This window comes from Heterocephalus glaber, unplaced genomic scaffold (assembly GCF_053883595.1).
Source record: "Heterocephalus glaber isolate CG9 unplaced genomic scaffold, H.glaber_assembly_v1.0 deba00000470, whole genome shotgun sequence".
Lineage (NCBI taxonomy): Eukaryota > Metazoa > Chordata > Mammalia > Rodentia > Bathyergidae > Heterocephalus > Heterocephalus glaber.
The window spans coordinates 18,631,230-18,640,681 of NW_028258145.1; the positions used below are offsets into that span (position 1 = coordinate 18,631,230).

Genomic DNA, 9,452 nt, shown 5'->3' on the forward strand with positions numbered 1-9,452 from the left:
TTTTCACTTATACATATATACAAAATAAATGGTATTTATTATTCTATGTCAAAATATACTGTATTATTTATGTACTCATAAACAGTAGAACCCCCTCCCAATTCTTCTTCATTCTAGATATAGATTGTGTATCTAGAATATCACTGGCCGCTGTGAAGGCTAAAAATTAGTTTACTGGTGCAGTCATACTTACTAATAAGTTGACTTGCTAAGTCATAAGATATATGCCCTTAACTTCATCATATATTGGCAACTTGTTCTCCAATTAAACAATCTACTTTTACCTATGAGTAGAAAGATATTTGTCATGGTGGAATTTTAAGTAGTAGAAAGTGTGGGTGGGAGTTGTTGATGGGCCAATGAACTCACCAGGCATGGCATTTCTCTCACCCTCCTTGATCTCACACGGAGCACCTTGTTTCATTGCCTATCATGAGTTCATCAGCATCATCCTACCATTCAAAGTCCAGCAAACTTGACAACCCTCAGGCCCAGACCGTTTCTTCTTTCAGCATCTATTTCCTCTAATATCTTCCTTCTTTCACACATGTTTGATTAACATGAAATTCCTAGTCTGCTTCTGTTTTATTTGGTCACATATGTGATGTGCTCTCATCAGGTTACATTCCATATTGCATGACCAGTTGTAGATGGTACCCTGGAAATCTGTTAATTCTACCTGTCAACCTAACTTTAACAAGTAGAGATGGAGTCCACAGATTTCTGCAGGACTGTTTAACCAACAAATCTACCTAGATAAATGTGCTATGGAGAATACTTTTTCACTCTCAGAATACTAAAATGCATTCAGTACTCAGAGTCAGGATTGTTCTCTTCTTCCTTTCATTGCCGTCCCTCTTCGTTTAATGGTCATTCTCTGGACCTCTAGGGAAACTTTTGTCTTTGTTCTACATTAGTGGTTCTTAACCTTGGCTGCACATTGGAATTACCTTAGGAAATTTCAAAAATATGTTCATAACAGAGTCCCACTGCTAGAGATTCTGTTTTAATTGGTTTGGGATACAGCCTGGGTATTGGGAGTTTTAAAAGCTTCCCATGTGAATCAAATGGATAGCTAGTGCTGAGAACCACTTTTCTTGATCTTGAACTCTCTCTCTGAATTGCTGCTATAGTCTTATCTTTCCCACACAATATTATATAAACCATTCTGATTTCTCTTATTTGTTTCTTAAAATGTAGCTCTATATTTTCACAATGAGCTCTACTTTCTCCAACCAATATATAGGCCTTTGAATTTTCTTAAGAGTCAATCCCCATTCTGTTGTGTACTAGGTACTTAGTAAGTACTCAGTGGAGCAAAGCTCTGGCATCACAGGGTCCCTTACACAGAAAACAGTCTCTTCTTCTTCCTGCTGGATCCACACTCTAGAGGTAGCAGCAGGCAAGAAGGTCAAGAAGAGAAATTGGTTTTGAGAATGTCAACATGAAAAATGAGAAAACTACTTTTAACAGTTGGAAACCTATTTAAACTCTTAATCCTCTTATTAAACCTGTTTGGAGACAGCCTGGAGAAACTGATGCTAGAGTTGCTTCCATTTACCATCCAGATGTACAAAATAAATAATGGAATTCAATCAGCCGGAGGAGCCGTGGAGCCCTAACACCTGATGAGAGTCTTTTATTCATTTTTCCCTTGGGAAAACTAATTACAGCAAACTATTTCATCAAGCTGTCCTGGAGAGTGGCTGTGCTTGGTAGTGCCACTCTTGGTGAGAGAGGCTGTTTGCTTTGTAAAAGGAAATGACCTTAATTCTACTACACTCAGGTGAGAGAAAGCAAATATTGTGTGTGTGTGTGTGTGTGTGTGTGTGTATGTGTATGTCTGTCTGTCATAAGAGTTGTTGTAAATGAGTTTTCAGGAGAAGGAAAACATTATTGTTCAGAGAACATCGACCTGACATTCAAAAGCATCTCATCTTGGTAATTGTTACTAATCATCTCTTTTATATAATTTTATGTATTTTTGACATTAGGTTGGCATTAAATGTCACAGTAATCCTGAAAAGCAAGAAACTGTACCCCTCATACAGGTAAATAATCTGAGACTTAAGAGGCATCACTTGCTCCAAGCTTCACAGATGTTCAGTGTTAGAACTGACTTAATAATTTGGGTAGAATTTGCTTCTATTTTTCTAAGGTGATTCCCTTCTCTCATGGAGAGAAAGATACACACCACACCACACAAACACATACACATACATACACCTAAGACTTTCAATTTTTCTTGGGAATAAATACACAGATAAATTTGTTCTTTTAAAACACATGGAAATAGTGAATGGATTAAAACTAAGAGAATGAATGGAATGTGTCATCCTGAAGTACAAATGAGGGAAGGGCTTTTGCAACCAGGTTGTACTGAAACACTCCTGTGGAAGGAGATCTCTATATGCTGGATGTTAACTAGATCAGGTGCTTGCTACTACTTTTGGTTTTTAACTCCAGCCTGTCTTGGTGATGGCCACTTCGAAGTGCCTGCCACACCTTTTCACCATCATCAGACTTTTATTTCATCCTTATCACTTCACACCTGGACTGCAGCATTAGTGTACATGTCAAGATCCTTGATGCTATTTGCTCCTCTCTCCTCTCTAGTCCCATGCTGGGGCAGCTTGCTTTAATACCACCATCTCCCTGAATTACTCACGTGCTTCAAGCCACTACTGGCTCCTCTCATGCGCAACTTGTGTGACTCACTGCCAAGGCTGTTCTCCGCCTCCCCGCAGAATCTCTTCATCCTCTTTCACTCCCCCAGGTGCTGTTGCATCTTCCAGTCTCTCAGACTCACCCTCTTTCTCTGCCCTCCTTCATTTCTCTTCCCCCTTTTCTGCAGAATGCTTCCTCTCTTTTCTAATTTGCAGAAAAAAGTCCTGAACAGTTTCATATTCCTCTGAGGTACAAAGGATTGTTCGCTAGTCTTTTCTTCCATGAACTATGCCTTCTTTTGAATTTGTTCCTAACAATTCTGTCTCCTGTTGATTTCAGTGTTTCCACTGTGTATGTTCATGGCACATTTCTGTGGTGCCAGTCAGTAGATATTCAATAAACTCTGAGTCCATGTAGGAAAAAGGGTAAGCTCAAGTATATGGTAAAACTGCTCTTTCCACGTTTCCCCCCTTCCTTTAACTTACAAAGAAAAAAGCACAATAAGAATGTAGTAATTACATGTGGAATAATTTTATTCTGCCAGGCACTATCTCAGAGAATGTTCCACTTCAAGGATAGCTAACCAGCATAGAGGGAGGTGACAGAATGTGCAAATCTGTTTGTGTATTTGGTCAGTTCTGCATGCTTTGCCTTCCAGATCATGAGGGCAATTGCCCCAGCACCATTAATTAAATAATTCATCATTTCAACACTGATTTGTAATAGCCTCTTTACTGTACACTGGCATCTCACTTGCCCTAGAGTATTGTCTTTCTGGGTTAGTTCTCTGACAGCTTTCCAACTTGTTTTAATAGATAGGGAAACATTTCTTTAGGTTTTTTTTTTTTTAGTATTTGAAAGCATTCTTGACTCTATTCATTCAATATTTTTCCAGGAAAAATGTAAATTTGCTTGGAAAAATTATAGGGTTCTATTAGGATTTTGATTAGAATTTTATTGAAACTGCATTAATTTGAGGCAGAATTGACATCATTATAATAATCTTATTCAAAACCAGATTAATTTACTGTTTATTCAATATTTATTTTGTACTTTCTGGCACAAAATCTGTTAGCTTCCACTTTGGTAAAATAGGGATAATAGGATCTACATGAGAGAGTTATGTTGAAGATTCAATAAGATGTTTCCTATAGAGCCCTTAATGTGCCCCACAGGCAGTAAGCAATCAATGCAATCAGTACTGTGAGCCCTGATGTTGATGTAAATGGAGATGATGCTTGTCTTACTTTAACAAAGTAGAGCAGACTGTATGGCGTATAATTTATCGAAATTTATCTTCATATTTCGGGAGGCTGGAAGTCCAAGGTCAGTTTATTAGCCTTGGCTGGGTCCAGAGAGGTTCTTGTTGTTAAGTCTGAAGACTGCTGCCTTTTCCCTTACGTGGTGTCCTCACGTGGTAGAGAAAGAGAAAGCTAGCTCTCATTCTCTTCTAAGGATAGCAGTGCCATCCTAGACACTTTACTCATGACTAATTACTTCCCAAAAGCTCTACCTCCAAGGATCATACTACCAGGGTGAGAGTTTCAACACAGGAATTGTAGGAGTACCCTAACATAAAACACCAAATGCATCCTTCTACTCACAGCTTTATCTCAAGAGATGAGGGGCTGAGAGTGAATAATATTCTGAATTTCTCTTAAACTCCTGGAAATATTGTATAGATTATCTCTGCACGTCAAACTGAGGCTTCCCTGCATAAAATTAATGCTAGAATGCCTATTGTGTACCACCCAGCAGGAAGTGAAGCAGAACTTTGTGGGATCCAATGGCCACTCTGTGTGGATTGTCTGCCTTCAGATAACAGGTTCCACCAGAATGGGAGATCTAACATTTCTTATTGTCATTTTGAGTATTTGTCTTTTTTGTTGTGTTTGATTTGACATTATGTAGTTTTGTCTATTTTAGGGGATTTTTTTTTTTTGGTACCGGGGATCAAACTCAGGTCCTTGCGCTTGTGCAGCAGGCGGTGAAACCACTGAGCTAAATCCGGCCCTGGATTTTATTTTTGAATAGCAGTGGCTTCATTTATTTATGCAGTGTATTTTTTCTAGGCTTTATATTTTGATTTCTATTTCTTTTCTTTTCTTTTTAATCTCTCTCTCTCTCTCGGATTTTGTCCTTGCCCTTTTTCTAACTTCAGTTCCAGGTATAATTTATTTTCCTATTTTTAGCTTATTAATGAAATCATTTTTTATGATATCTCCTCTGAACATGGCTTTTACTACATGTCTTATTGAAATATATAATATATATATAATGTTTAAAGATCTATAATTTCAAGGTTGATTTTTTTCATTGACCAAGAGTTTTTACTTAAGATAGTAAAGGCTACAGTTTTATTATGACTGTTTTTCTTTTAATATCAATGTAGTCATTTATTTTTGTTTTTATTTTATTGAGTTGTAGTCAGGGACCATGGCTTGTGCATTTCTGATTGAGAAAGTTTATTGAGCTTTCCATAGTGACTGAATATATGATACAGTTTTGTAAATGCTCCACAAAATTTTCAATAAAACATTTATTTCTCTCAAAGGCATTTGCAATAGTTCCCGTTCCAACTCCACTTAAATCCAATTTATTACTAAACTCTGTCAAATCTAGCAAAAAACAATTTCACATCACCATCTGTTTCCATGTCTTTTGCCCAAACCTCCCTCGAATCAACCACCATCTCTCTCCTGGTCCATCGGAATTGCCCCCTCATTCCTCATCTTTCCAATCCATTCTCCACCTGTCAGGTAGGTGGTTTAAAGAAATCAACAATTTTCATCTTTTCCTCAATTTGTTGAATGTTCTCCATTTTTTTTATTCTCAGGATAGAATCACGTCCTGAACACACTGTGAAGTTGAGTCCCTGTCTCCCTTCCTCACTTGACCACAGATCCTTTTTTTGCTTGATTAGAATGATGTAGCCACAGAGGCAACACTTTTCTATCTCAGATCCATGGCACATGGTTCTGCTTAACCTGGAATGATCTCTGCTGTATTTTCCTGGCTGGCTCCTTTCCCTGCCATGGGCTTCTCTTTTCTGAGACCTCTTTGCAGACCACTCAATCACTAGGACATCTATGCACCTCTGCTTCATATTCACTTTTCTTGTACCCCATGCTGTTGCTTTATGGAGCTTAACGGACTTTGTAATTGAATATGTAATTTTTAAAAATTGAAAACTCTTCTCTACCATGTTGAAAGCTCCATGAGTACAGAATCTTTATTTATGACCTACAGAAAACCTATCACATAGTACATTTTTGATGTGTACTAATCTATCAGAAATATGTTGAATGGAAGTGTGGTTTGTGCAGAGCATAGAATATGAAATGTTCTCCAATATTTAACTTTATTATTTTTAGTATTCAGAACATATTTATTTCTCCTTCAGCAGCCAAGTGTGGAGCAACAAGTATTAAAGTTCCCACTACAATTATGTTTCTGTCAATTTCTTCTCATATTTCTGTAATATTTTGCTTTATGAATGCCAACACAATGTTGTTCAGAGCATAAGTGTTTTTTGACCATTGTAGTTTTGTATGATGATTTAGGACTGTTTTTATTGTAACTAATAGAATCCAATCTGAGCTTGTAGCAGCAGACTATGAGCAAAGAGGTGTAAAGTTTTGCAGGGGAGTCTTACAGAACCCAGGAGCAGAAAGGTTTAGTAACCTATTGGGACAGCCCAGGCTGTCCCAATCTGTGTATGTGTGTATTTATTTTTGTTGACTTTCTTTGGTTTTAACTCTATGAAGGCCTGTCTTGCTGAGAAACAATGCTGTGGGTTTTCTCACTCATCACCAAATGGCTTGAACTCTGCCCATATCATAAGTAGAAGTCTGGTGAGTGTGGCCACCTGGGAAAGATTTGGTTTCCATACTATCTTGCCTGTGCCTGGTGATGCAGCCTCTCTGTGGGATAACATTCTATACTTGGTCTTCTGTCTGGGTAGATTTCCCGATGTCATTGAGTCAAGGACAAATTGAACCGGGCACAGTGTCCTCCTTCCCGCTATTTCCGGCTTCCATGATTGTAGAAACTACTATTTCTGTAAGATATTGTCTTTGTCAATGCTGTTGAACTACAACAAGATGGAAACCAAAACAGTTGGCCTTCATCCATTCCACAACCAACCCTCACCTCTGCTAGGCAACGCCAATGTGAGTAGGCAGTACTGAAAACAGGTTTCTGCCAGTCAAGGCTGTGTCTCTGCCACTCTGCTGGCTTTCTGCTCAAATTAGCTCCAATTCAGTGCAGACTCTCTTGACATTGCAGTTCCATTCAGGTGTTGCTTCATCAAGAATAAAAAGGTTTCTGAGAAAGTTATCTGTAGATATTCTCTATTTTCTCAACTTGTCAAATAAAAGAGAAACCCAAACATAGGGAGTTGAGACTTTATTCAGAAGGATTATTGCAATAAGAGAAGTTTATTGCAATGGAGATGTCTGATTTTTTTTTTATGTATGAGATTTTATCCCACCTGCAGCTTTAATATATTTGAAAAGTAGAATTCATTAACTAAACAATATTGTCCTTCTATAGTCCTGTCAAGTTTAATGGAAGTGGGTTTAACCTGATTACAACACTAACTCCAGTATCACTGACCTGATATTTACAAAAAATTGTATTTTTCAATAAATTAAAGTCAATGCAACACCCATGCAAGCTAGAATGCTAGCTGTTTGGTGAACAAGGACCTGACATCTGAACAAGAAATCTATAAAGTTTCAAACTTTAAAAGTGTGATCTTTTTCAAACTGCATTTATTCCCCATATTGAAGATGTGAAGCCCAAACCCATTCCTCTTTGCATGTGGGTTTGTGACCTTGCCATTTCATACTGAGCATCTATATTTCTAAATACTTCTTATTGGTTCTATGTCTTGTAACTTTCTTCATCAACTGAGCTACATCCAGCTTCATCTTCACTCTTAATACTCATTAACTTCCTAAATTTGACATTTTGGTCCTTGTTTCCAAAATTCAATTTTTCCCATATTTCAGCAGATTGGGATTTGTCCCCTCCTTTCTTGCCTTCCCAAAGCATTTTCCTTTTCTTCTCTTGTTCAGCAAACTTCATTGGGTTCTCAGCTGCTGGGTTGTAGTAGCTGGGCACAGCTATTCCAGTCTCTGTCAATGCTTTGGGTTGCAGGGCTGCTATTTGAGTTTCCATAGCAATCTGAGGAGTCACTTGTGTTCCTTATGCCAACAGGGCAGCAACATTGAGAACAGAACCTCCAGTGGCTGCAGCTGCTGCAGCCATTTCTTGTTGTTTCTGTTTTTCAACCATTTCCTTTTCTCGCTGCTCTTGTAATTTCTTTGCTCTTTCCCATCTCCTAGCTAAAGCTTCTTGTGCATCCATTGCTGTGTTTCTGCCTCTGAAGGGAGGTAGACTGGGAGTCTGGTTTAAACTTCTGCTAATCTTCCTGGTTTTTCAATTTTCTTTTTTCTATCTCAACTTCTACTCATTGTTGTACTCCTGCTTCTTGTCCTATGCCTCTGTCTTGATCTTGAGCGGGAACGAGATCTGATCCGTTGTTTTCTGTTCCTGTTTCTGGATGGTGACTTTTTTCTATCTCTGCTTCTGGATCGTGATTTCTTCCCACCTCTACTCCTGGATCGAGACTTCTTCTGTTCCCTGCTTCTACCACGATGCTGCCTCGTGACAACTTTCCTTCTTTCTTTGCGTTTGTGTCTGTCCTCCCCATTTTCAGAAGAATTTAGTCGCTCTCTTCTTTTATCAGAAGAATGTTCTTTGTCATTATGTTCCTCAGACTTGTGTTTCTTAGGGGATTTATCTTTGGATTCATGTCTTCTTGCCTTATCATGAAGTAGGCTTATTATTTTGCTATCTGAGTCTGCAGAGTCTTCAGTCTCTTCACACATTAGCTTGCTCTTTGCTTCTGCTCCGACTCCTGTGCTTTCTTCCTTCATTATCTGACTTTCATATTCTTTCTCTTGACCTTGATCATGATCTTGAATAATGATGTTTTGAGGTTTTAGGAGAAACAGATACATCTGATTGCTCTTTTTTCTTATCTCTATCTGGGGATGTCTTTTCTGGGGCTGGTCCATCTGATTCTGTATCACTAGCCGCCATATTCCAGAGTTCTGGCCGCTAAGGCAGAGCCTCACCTCAATGCTTTCAGCCTCACCAGCCTCTTGGAATCTTCCCTACAGACTTGAGACGTCTGATCTTTTGTGAGACCTGCAAGTCTCTCAGGGTTATGAATCAAGAATTTTTGTTGTTGTTGTTTTCTTAGAGAAAGGAATAAGCAAGTCTGGAAAGATGGATGGGGAGAAGTAGGAAGGACAGGTAGCATAATCAGATAGTAACTCAGAGGTTTTACCCCTAGGTGACCTATCTTCCCCACCCCTCCAAAAGCCCTTATAGAGATGTATACAGTAGTGCCTTGGTTTATGAACTTAACTTTTTCCACAATTCTGATCACAAACCAAATGGATGAGAACCAAATCAAATTCAACCGTTATGTTCAGTATTGGTGTTATGGCTCAGGGTAAGGTTGGTGCAAAAGCCTGAGAGCTAAGAGAAGATAATCTTAACCAAAGTGCAAACATTTTGTTCCAAATTATTGGGTGGAAGGGTTCAGTCAGTCATCTGAGAGGCAGAGAATCTAGGAAAGCTGTGTCTGGTCTTATCATGGATAAACAAGGGGTGCATGCATGAGTCTTTTCTTAGCCCTATGGAAAAAGACATTTCTCTGCAGCATTGCACAACACAAGGGTGGGGGATTTCTTACCTCTGCTGTTTAC

General features: G+C 38.6%; 1 pseudogene; it reads right to left on the reverse strand.

The window, feature by feature from the left end:
• Positions 1-7,431: 7,431 nt before the first annotated feature.
• LOC101712127 (arginine/serine-rich coiled-coil protein 2-like) lies at positions 7,432-8,792 on the reverse strand (annotated as a pseudogene).
• Positions 8,793-9,452: the final 660 nt, after the last annotated feature.